We start from the raw sequence: 11,907 nt of genomic DNA, 5'->3' as shown, positions 1-11,907 counted from the left end.
AAAATTGAAGACATTTTCTCATATATACCACTTTACTGTCCTTTCATTTAGATTTTGTTTTACATACAGCATGTTTATAGGCAAATCAAGTTACATTGGGGCTTGCTCAAAGCACTGCTTAACATACATTTGAGGGCACATTCTCTGGGATTCGACTCATCACTCCTTTACTGTAATTTGTACTTACGTGGGTGTCATGGGGAAATGATGAGCCCTGACAGCCAATCGCTTTAACTAAAATGTCTTTTCTATGTTCCTTAATATCAATGTGGAATTATCATTGTGCATATGCCTTTTTAAACACCTCCCTACATTTCTTTAGAATAATCTAAAGGGAGCAAAATATCAATCATGATAAAGTTCTGATTTCTCAACAAGGATTGATATCATAAAGAAAAAGACAGTATTGGTAAAAATGCAGAAGTTTTCTTTGTTGGATGTACATAATACTTCCTGAAATTTTGACTAAAAATGGTGCTCTAGGTTTCTGCAGTGTGTTTTTTCAACAACTAGAAGTAACATTTCCATAAGTTTATTAAAACAGCATCTGACAACAATTTACAATTGGGTTTCATTCAGTCTTTATACTATAAACATTTATTGCCTGAGTAATTTCAAGGTATTAACCAAGCATTCTGTGATTTGGGATCTTTCTGCAGCAGTTTATGGATTTGAACAGAGTTAATTAAACAAAGTTGTAATGATAAAGATAGTTTCACAGATCACTATTACTAACACTAACAGATTGTAATTAAAACCCATCTGATTCACTCATGTTCTTTAGAATGGAGATTTGCTACCTGTACATGGTTTGCCCTGAATGTGACTCCAGATCCATAGTTATACAATTCAACTCCTGCCTTTCTTCTGAAATAGCTTAGCAAGCCACTCAATTAGGAGAAAGTGAGGTCTGCAGATGCTGGAGATCAGAGCTGAAAATGTGTTGCTCGAAAAGCGCAGCAGGTCAGGCAGCATCCAAGGAACAGGAGAATCGACGTTTCGGGCATGAGCCCTTCTTCAGGAATCCTGAAGAAGGGCTCATGCCCGAAACGTCGATTCTCCTGCTCCTTGGATGCTGCCTGACCTGCTGTGCTTTTCCAGCAACACATTTTCAGCTCAAGCCACTCAATTATACTAAACTGCTCCAAAAACAAATTGTAAAGAGAATAAAATAGCTTAGCCTCAAGCGAGGCATCAGATTTGAAGAAAACAAAAACGTAAATGCCCCAACAAAGTTATCCTCATTAAAATCTGGAGACTTGTGCCAAAATTGAGCTTGATATTCCTCTATATCTCAAATTGGATCCGATCTCTAGAATGAAGAAACTCAGGCATCAATGTAAATTCATTGCTGAAGCTCCCTGAAGCAGCTTTGCTGATTTATTCTGAAGAGAAGTTCATTCTGCACAAAATGAACAGATAAATCTGAAGCAGTTGAGTTAGGGGATGCTGGGGATATGGGCAGTGGGAGAGATCAGTTTAATGGAGATTCACAATAGTGTGGAGCCCAGAGGTGCAGTCCTCCTCATTCTAACTGCACAAGGCATTACAAAGGGTTGTGTCTCCTAACGCAACCTCAAAAGAAATCTTCCATGTTTTTGAGGCATTTGTGAGTAGCCTCTCGAGGTCACTTTAAGGCTGTTCAAGGACTAAAAGTTCCATTTGTAACTTGCACATCACCAGAATCGTCCATTAGAGGCCATGACCAATTCAGCAATGATCCATATTTCCATGCAGGAAAGGGAAGTTCTAAGTTTTGGTATTACATCTGTTTTAGGCCCTTACGTGACATAACTGAGTTAAATTTCAACCTCAATGACTTTGTTTATTTCAAAACAATTTTGGTAAAATGCTGCAAGATATATGAAGGACTGATTCACTACTGCTGATTATTATATTGTGAATAGTAGCATCGCCCTGATGAATACAGGGAGATCATGTGTTGTACTAGACCAAGGAGAGGCTATGACTGATACTTGGTCTTTGCTGACTTTAACTAATCTAGACCAAGCACTGTTCAGGGTTTGGCAAAAAACAACCAAGGTTTCTATTCCTGTTTTGCGTACAATAGTTCATCCCCTATTTCCTCTTCACTTTTTAATGAATCCTCATGTAGATATTGGGCAAAAAAAAATCTGATTTGGCTTTGAGTCTCTTTACAGTTCCACAATCTCCCAACGCACCCCGTGTAACTTCATACAATTAACAGGACTTCACTGAGGAAATGGAGAGAAGGTATTGTTGGTGGAAGTGTTCCTAGCAACAGTCAATACTTTTCAGGAAAAGGATTAAAAAGAGGGCATTGGAGGAAGAGTTGAAGGCTACAACAAACATCTTGGTTTCTAGGATCGAAGGATTGAATATAAGACTGGCTCCCACCTCCGATTAATCAGTCATTGATTTGGGATTGAGTGACAGAACAGAAGGGTTACTGCTTGTGGTCTTTGCCCAATGATGCTGGGAGAGAGAGAGGGAGCCACTGCTCCTAGTTCCTACACTTCAACCCCATATAGATAGGTGGAAGTAGAGGAAGTGAAGAAGGGTGGAAAAATACCCTTGATCCAACATTACTTGAAAGCAGTTATCTCCCATCATGCTATCAAGAGATTGGTGAAACTCATAGGTAAGTAAAGCTAAATGAATTAGATTGGATGTGGCACACCTGGCTTGCTTCTGTGATTTCTATGTAAAAATTATGTCAGCGTACATATTCATCCGCCATTGCTGTTTGTCCTTTAGTTCTCCCACAAATGTCCATGGCAATATATCCAGGCAAAAACAGAAAGTCAGAACTCCCATCAATTACAACTGCAGTTTGCAATATGCAAACGATAAACTATTGCAGACCAATTCAGTCAAATGGCCGTGTTGATAACAGATTGCCAATGCCTCACTTAGCTGGATCTGACAACAAATGACTGCAAACTCAGTCACAACTTCTTATCATATGATCTTTATTAGTGTAGTAAGATGAGGGCAACAGTCCTCAGACTAAACAGTAACAGACTTTATTAAAGATATATGTTAACAAAGTGTAGCAAGATAGGGCATTGTCTGAAACCCTCAGACTCCAGTTCCATATGATCTGAGGTCACATTGCTTCCTTTTGCACATGCTCAGCAGCTTTGCTTGAAAGAGACTGTATAATTAACCCTTTACATCACAAGTAATGAATCTTGCCGTTGATAAATTGTAACATAAATAATTTGTTTATTGTTCACTAAGTAAGAGGGAACAATTAAGATTTGTATTTAATCAGTCAATTCTCAGTTGTTACTTCTTAATCCAAAAGCTTTCTAAAAGCTTACTAAAAATTCAAGGCTTGGCTCTTATTGATTTTTAGAGGGTGACGTGTTCTCCAATGCACTTTCTTGGTATTCAGGGTATGTTGAGGCACCATAATGAGGTAATGTGAATGACTCAATGTACAACCTTCCTGCTTCATTGCATTTGTAACATTCTTCTCTCAGTCATTTATTTCTCTGTGCATCCCTACAGTGTCATCAGTTTATTTTTAACTCCATGACATCAGCGTTGTTCAATCAAAAGGCACTCAGCTGAATTCCATTGTGAATGATCGCAGCTCATTCAACTGGCTGTGACTGCTGTTGAAAATATTTTAATATTACGGAATGTTTAAAAATGAATTTAATATTAAACACTACTTAGAAACATCTATAAAGCTGAAAATATAAGGTAGAATTTTATTGGTCCCCAGGTGGCAGGATACGGACACAAATGGAGGTTACTGGTAAAATTACAGGTAGCTAGCCTGGGACAGCTCCTCACACAATCCTACCCTCAGACATTTCCCAGCGGTGGCCCACTACATGTTCCAAGGAGGCAAGCAGGATATTTTCATGTGTAATCACCAGCCTGAGGTCTTTTTTAATCTAATGGGGCTGCCAGTATTTCCCAGTGTGGAACCATCTCCAGGGCATTGGCAGTCAACCAGTTTCTTGGAGGTATGTTCCTGAGACAGTCCAGGGTCATCACAGGCTGGGATCACCATGTCCCACAGGACTATGAACAAGAAAGTAGGCAGTCCTTATAGACCCCTCGCTCCCAACTTGGTCATATCCCAAAGTGGTTTGTCTTGTGATCAGCAGTGTTTTCACTGGCCATCCGAATTTGAATTTGTTCTTATCTCCTACAACGGCACATCCATCGTGATGGCATTATAGTGGCTCAGTGGTTAGCACTGCTGCCTCACAGCATCCAGGTCTAGATTCGATCCTACCCTCGGGTTGGAGAGACAGATAGAAGCGATGAGGAATTTGCAACAGCAACAGGATGTGATGGATGGCAGTTATAGGAAGGGGGGAAGTCTCAGATACAGTCACATAGATGGGTTAACTCCAGGAAGGGTAAGAGAGGTAGGCAGCTAGTGCAGGGGTCTTTTGTGGATATACCCATTTCAAACAGGTATGCTGTTTTGGAAAATGTAGGGGGTGATGGATTCTCAGGGGAACAGAGCACAAACAGCCAAGTTTCTGGTATTGAGACTTGCTCCAATGCAACGAGGGGTACGTCAGCTTCCAAGAGATCAATTGTGTTAGGGGATTCTGTAGTCCGAGGTACAGACAGACATTTCTGTGGCCAGCAGAGAGAAAGCAGAATGGTGTGTTGTTTCCCTGGTGCCAGGATCAAGGATGTCTCAGAGAGGGTGCAGAATGTTCTCACGGGGGAGAGGGGCCAGCAGGAGGTCATTGTCCACATTGGAACCAACGACACTGGAAGGGAAATGGTTGAGACTCTGAAGGGAGATTACAGAGAGTTAGGCAGAAATTTAAAAAGGAGGACCTCGAGAGTAGTAATATCTGGATTACTCCCAGTGCTACAAGCTAGTGAGGGCAGGAATAGGAGGATAGAGCAGATGAACGCATGGCTGAGGAGCTGGTGTATGGGAGAAGGATTCACATTTTTGGATCATTGGAATCTCTTTTGGGGTAGAAGTGACCTGTACAAGAAGGACAGATTGCACCTAAATTGGAAGGGGACTAATATACTGGCAGGGAACTGCTTGGGAGGATTTAAACTAGTAAGGTGGAGAGGGGGGCAGCGGGGACCCAGGGAGATAGTGAGGAAAGAGATCAATCTGAGACGGGTACAGTTGAGAACAGAAGTGAGTCAAACAGTCAGGGTAGGCAGGGACAAGGTAGGACTAATAAATTAAATTGCATTTATTTCAATGCAAGGGACCTAACAGGGAAGACAGATGAACTCAGGGCATGGTTAGAAACATGGGACAGGGATATCATAGCAATTACAGAAACATGGCTCAGGGATGGGCAGGACTGGCAGTTTAATATTCCAGGATACAAATGCTACAGGATAGATAGAAAGGGAGGCAAGAGAGGGGGAGTGGCATTCTTGATAAGGGATAGCATTACAGCTGTGCTGAGGGAGGATATTCCCGGAAATACATCCAGGGAAGTTATTTGGGTGGAACTGAGAAATACGAAAGGGATGATCACCTTATTGGGATTGTATTATAAACCTCCTAATAGTCAGAGGGAAATTGAGAAACAAACTTGTAAGGAGATCTCAGCTATCTGTAAGAATAATAGGGTGGTTATGGTAGGGGATTTTAACTTTCCAAACATCGACTGGGACTGCCATAGTGTTAAAGGTTTAGATGGAGAGGAATTTCTTAAGTGTGCACAAGACAATTTTCTGATTCAGTATGTGGATGTACCTACTAGAGAAGGTGCAAAACTTGACCTACTCTTGGGAAATAAGGCAGGGGGCGGGTGACTGAGTTGTCAGTGGGGGAGCACTTTGGGGCCAGCGACCATAATTCTATACGTTTTAAAATCGTGATGGAAAAGGATAGACCAGATCTAAAAGTTGAAGTTCTAAATTGGAGAAAGGCCAATTTTGATGGTTTTAGGCAAGAACTTTTGAAAGCTGATTGGAGGCAGATGTTCGCAGGTAAAGGGACAGCTGGAAAATGGGAAGCCTTCAGAAATGAGACAACAAGAATCCAGAGAAAGTATATTCCTGTCAGGGTGAAAGGGAAGGCTGGTAGGTATAGGGAATAATGGATGACTAAAGAAATTGAGGGTTTGGTTAAGAAAAAGAAGGAAGCATATGTCAGGTATAGACAGGATAGATCGAGTGAATCCTTAGAAGAGTATAAAGGAAGTAGGAGTATACTTAAGAGGGAAATCAGGAGGGCAAAAAGGGGACATGAGATAGCGTTGGCAAATAGAATTAAGGAGAATCCAAAGGGTTTTTAAAAATATATTAAGGACAAAAGGGTAACTAGGGAGAGAATAGGGCCCCTCAAAGATCATCAAGGTGGCATTTGTGTGTAGCCACAGAAAATGGGGGAGATACTAAATGAATATTTTGCATCAGTATTTACTATGGAAAAGGAAATGGAAGATATAGACTGTAGGGAAATAGATGGTGACATCTTGCAAAATGCCCAGATTACAGAGGAGGACGTGCTGGATGTCTTAAAATGGTTAAAGGTGGATAAATGCCCAGGACCTGATCAGGTGTACCCGAGAACTCTGTGGGAACTAGAGAAGTGATTGCTGGGTCTCTTGCTGAGATATTTGTATCATCGATAGTCACAGGTGAGGTGCCGGAAGACTGGAGGTTGGCAAACGTGGTGCCACTGTTTAAGAAGAGCGATAAAGACAAGCCAGAGAACTATAAACCAGTGAGCCTGACCTTGATGGTAGGCAAGTTTTTGGAGGGAATCCTGAGGGACAGGATGTACGTGTATTTGGAAAGGCAAGGACTGACTAGGGATAGTCAACATGGCTTTGTGCGTGGGAAATCATGTCTCACAAACTTGATTGAATTTTTTGAAGAAGTAACAAAGAAGATTGATGAGGGCAGAGCAGTAGATGTGATCTATATGGACTCAGTAAGGCGTTCGACAAGGTTCCCCATGGGAGACTGATTAGCAAGGTTAGATCTCACGGAATACAGGGAGAACTAGCCATTTGGATACAGAACTGGCTCAAAGGTAGAAGACAGAGGGTGGTGGTGGAGGGTTGTTTTTCAGACTGGAGGCTTGTGACCAGTGGAGTGCCACAAGGATCGGTGCTGGGTCCTCTACTTGTTGTCATTTACATAAATGATTTGGATATGAGCATAAGAGGTACAGTTAGTAAGTTTGCAGATGACACCAAAATTGGAGGTATAATGAATAGCAAAGAGGGTTACCTCAGATTACAACAGGATCTGGACCAGATGGGCCAATGGACTGAGAAGTGGCAGATGGAGTTTAATTCAGATAAATGCGAGGTGCTGCATTTTGGGAAAGCAAATCTTAGCAGGACTTATACACTTAATGGTAAGGTCCTGGGGAGTGTTGCTGAACAGAGACACCTTGGAGTTCAGGTTCATAGCTCCTTGAAAGTGGAATCGCAGGTAGATAGGATAGTGAAGAAGGTGTTTGGTATACTTTCCTTTATTGGTCAGAGTATTGAGTACAGGAGTTGGGAGGTCATGTTGCGGCTGTACAGGACATTGGTTAGGCCACTGTTGGAATATTGCATGCAATTCTGGTCTCCTTCCTATCAGAAAGATGTTGTGGAACTTGAAAGGGTTCAGAAAAGATTTACAAGGATGTTGCCAGGGTTGGAGGATTTGAGCGATAGGGAGAGGCTGAACAGGCTGGTGTTGTTTTCCCTGGAGCGTCGGAGGCTGTGCAGTGACCTTATAGAGGTTTACAAAATTATGAGGGGCATGGATAGGATAAGTAGACAAAGTCTTTTCCCTGTGATCGGGGAGTCCAGAAGTAGAGGGCATAGGTTTAGAGTGAGAGGGGAAAGATATAAAAAAGACCTAAGGGGCAACGTTTTCACACAGAAGGTGGTACATGTATGGAATGAGCTGCCAGAGGATATGGTGGAGGCTGGTACAATTGCAGCATTTAAGAGGCATTTGGATGGGTATATGACTAGGAAGGGTTTGGAGGGATATGTGCCGGGTTCTGGCAGGTGGGACTAGATTAGGTTGGTATATCTGGTCGGTGTGGACAGGTTGGACCGAAGGGTCTGTTTCCATGCTGTACATCTCAATGACTCTATGACTGTGTAGAGTTTTTCCATTCTTTCTGTATCTGTGTAGGTTTGCTCCCGTAGTCCAAAGATATGTAGGTTAGGTGGATTGGCCACGCCAAATTTGCCATACTTCCCAGGGATGTGTAGGTTAAGTAGATTAGCCATGGTATATGCAGGATTACAGGGATAAGGTATGGGCATGGGATGCTCTTCAGATGGTCAGTGTGGACTCAATGGACCAAATCGCCTGCTTTCACACTGTAGGGATTATTCCCACATCTTCCCATGGCTTCAGGATTCTCATCCCTCTGATTCAGCCTGCACCATCAGAATAGTGGGCACACATGATCCAGTGAGGAGGCTGTCTGTGGTAAAGTTATTGAGCTGGTCTCACTGCTAGTGAGGGCAATCTCACAACCTCAGTTCATTCTGATATCAGGGTCCGAAGCCCTCCCGTCTCTGGAATTTGCTACATGTCACAATTAAAAGTGGTCATACATTGACATACCAAAACAATCATAGCAATACCTTTTCAAATTACTGCTTAGACATTAAAATCATTGCAGATTGGTTACCACTGCTTGCTTTTCACATCTCAATGAATTTCCAGTTTCTATAATAGGCTGTTGATCAAATGATTATCTAGTAAATTAAGTATTTAATTTTAAAAAGCCTAATGCACATTTCAATTCATTAGATAGTTAGGAAAAAACACATCAACAATCAGAAACCACACAAAAATACCTGACCATTCTCTTTTCGTCATTATCAGGTAGGAACCATCTTAAAACTTATTAAATTGCTCAATTTTCTGCAAGTATGTTGAGCAGTCATCATGATTATGCACTGAGGCAGGAAGAAGAGATATGACAAGTTATTGGCCAATTTACTTTATTCTGCTGTTAGCTTTGCAAAACGTATATCCCACCCTTCATTGCCTTGTGAATTTCATTAAGTTATTCTATTTTCATGTTAGTTGTCTGTTTGACTGTTGTACTTAACAGAGTGAATATCCTTTTAACAATGTGCTTGGTTTCAGTGACTATCAATGAACCTCTCTGACACAGAAAGTGAACAGTTAAAGGTATGGAATCAGCTTCCTTCATATTGTGAGTGTTGTTGGAGTAAAACAGTGAGTGGGAGAGAGACAATAACAGGTTTAAAATGGAACGATCACAGAGGTATTAAGCAGGATAGCGAGTGGAGTACCAAAGGAAGGAAATGTACCAGTTAAGTAGAGAATAGGGACTGGGGTTTCCAGGCTGATCAGTAGAGCTGAGCACTGATGGAGCCAAGTGGGGCTGAAAGTGAAGTATGGGTGACATTCTTTGTATTGTACAAATGCATTTGCAAATGGAATATTCTTCCGCCGTTCATCAAAATCATGGCTAATTCAATTGTAACTTCAAATCCGCATTCCTGCCTACCCCGATAACCTTTCATCTCTGTGTTTATCAAGAATATATTTCCCTCTGTCTTAACATACTTAAGGTCACCACACCACTTTTCAGGAAGAAGTCCAAAACATATGACCCTCTGAGAGAACAAAATGCACCACATCTCTGTTTTAAATGGGTGACGCGTATTTTAAAATAGTGACCTCTGGTTCTAGATTCTCCCTATCCACTCTGTCAACATTCCTTTGGATCTTATTTGTTTCTTCCTGCTCTTTAAAACTTTAGCGGATACGGGCCTATTCTATTTGACCTTTCCTTGTAGCACAACCCATCCATTCCGGGCATTCATCCAATAAACCTTCTCTGACTGCCTACAGTGTACTGTATCTTTCATTGAACTGTGCACAGCCCCATTAGTCTCATCCAAATCATTGATAAATTGTAAAATTGAGATCTCAGCATCCTTTACTGTGACATATCTCTTATTACAACTTGCCAACCTGAAAAAGACCCATTTGGAATACTCTCTGCTTCCTATTAGCCAAACAATCTGTGACAATATACTATTAGCACCACTAACCCATGAGCTTTTATTTTCCCAATAACCCTGGAGGTGGCAACTTCTCAAATACCTTTTGGAAATTTAAGTCCTCTACACCAAACAGTTGTTCCTCATTCACAGCGTCCCATCTTCTTCAAAGAATTCCAATAGTTTGCTCAAACATTGAGTCATAGAGTCACAGCATGGAAACAGACCCTTCGGTCCAACCAGTCCATGCCAAACATAATCCCAAACTAAACTAGACCCACCTGCCTGCTCCTGGCCATGTCCCTCAAAACCTTTCCTATTTGTGTACTTATCCAAATGTTTTTAAACATTGTAATTGTGCTCTCATCCACACTTCCTCAGGAAGTTCATTCCACATTGAACTACCCTCTGCGTAAAATAATTGCCACTCATGTCTTTTTAGACATATTAGATTAGGTTCCCTACAGTGTGGAAACAGGCCCTTTGGCCCAACCAGTCCACACCAACCCTCCGAAGAGTAACCCACCCAGTCCCATTTCCCTCTGAAAGATGCATCTATCACTATGGGCAATTTAGCATGACCAATTCACCTAACCTGCACATCTTTGGACTGTGGGAGGAAACCGGAGCAAACCCACACAGACACAGGGAGAATGTGCAAACTCCCCACACACAGTCGCCCGAGATCAGAATTGAACCTGGGACCCTGGTGCTGTGAGGCAGAAGTGCTAACCACTGTGTCACCATGCCGCCACACCTTAAAAATGTACCCCCTAGTTGTGAAATTAACCATCCTAGGGAAAAGACTCTGTTTGATGCCAAACTAGTGGGATCATCCCTGAATCAAGGGAGCTTTGGAAAATTAAAATCAATGCATCAACTATCTCACTTCTTTTAGGACCCTAGGATGGAGTATATTAGGACTCTTGTCCATCTGCAGCTCCACCAATTTAATCAGTGCTACTAATTTACTCAGGACCATTTCTCTGATCATTGTGGTTTTCACGATTTCTTCCCTTCTTTCCACTTCCAGATTTATTGCTGCTTCTGAGGGATTATGAAGGATAATGCAAAATAACAGTTTCATTCGCCATTTCCTTATGTTCTATTATAAATTCCCCAGTCTCATTTTGATATTCTACCTAGGGACACCTTTGCTATGAGATCATTAATTAATCCTATTTCATTGCACAATACTGGGTTGAGTTAAGCATGCTCTCTGGTTGGCTCTAGAACATGCAGTTCTAAGAAACTGTCCAGAAAACATTCCATGAAACTCTCATCTGGGCTACCTTTCTCCACTTCACTTTTTCAGTCTATGCTTAGATCAAAATCTCGCATGATTATTGCCCTGCTTTTCTCACAAGCTCTCATGTCTCTTTCTTTATGCACAGCCCTACCCTGTGGTCACTATTATGGGGCTTGTACACCACTCCACAAGGGACATCTTGCATTTATCTTTTTTCATTTCTAGCCAAACTGTTTCCACACCTTGACTTCCTAAACATAAATTATCAGTCTCAATTATCATTAACAAAAGAGCCACCACTTCCTGGTTCCCCATAATTCCTAGATGTTCTGTACCCTTGAAGGTTCCAGTCTTCAGTTATGTCCCTGCAATGGCCACCAGTTTGTATCTATTCATTTCTATTCGCATTCTGAGCTCATCTGTTTTATTTTGAATGCTACATGCACTCAGATACAGAATCTTTAGTTTTATTCTTTTACTGTATTTGTAAATTCTAGACAAAATTTTTGGTGACTCTTACTGTGATCCTCTCCATCCCTTTTTGTCACAGTTTGCTTATAATTTGTCATGTTAAAATCTTTCTCTTTGGCCTTGACTCTAAACCTCGATTTACAGGAGTGCTGTTGATTTTGGTTATCAATGTGTCAAACTTATTGCATTTTGACCAAAAAGCAGACATAACAACAAGGTTAATGCAACAACCGA

The 11,907-nt window shown here is 41.4% G+C and overlaps 1 protein-coding gene across 2 annotated transcripts in view; it reads left to right on the top strand.

The window, feature by feature from the left end:
* The first annotated feature begins 2,247 nt into the window (after positions 1-2,247).
* The window catches only part of LOC122539374 (dicarboxylate carrier UCP2), an 87,688-nt gene continuing 78,028 nt past the window's right edge, over positions 2,248-11,907 (top strand). Inside the window, exons 1-2 of one of the 2 annotated variants that reach the window (XM_087980066.1) lie at positions 2,248-2,623; positions 9,067-9,111. The gene's annotated coding sequence lies outside the window, so the exon portion shown is untranslated. The remainder of the gene's footprint in view (positions 2,624-9,066; positions 9,112-11,907) is intronic. The other variant, XM_087980068.1, reaches the window with a different exon arrangement.

The sequence above is a fragment of the Chiloscyllium plagiosum genome, unplaced genomic scaffold (genome assembly GCF_037043375.1).
Source record: "Chiloscyllium plagiosum isolate Xiang-an unplaced genomic scaffold, Cpla_swu_hap1 HiC_scaffold_36, whole genome shotgun sequence".
NCBI classification, from domain to species: Eukaryota; Metazoa; Chordata; class Chondrichthyes; order Orectolobiformes; family Hemiscylliidae; genus Chiloscyllium; species Chiloscyllium plagiosum.
Note: the sequence above shows the minus strand (reverse complement) of the source record. Positions and strands in the feature narration are given on the sequence as shown.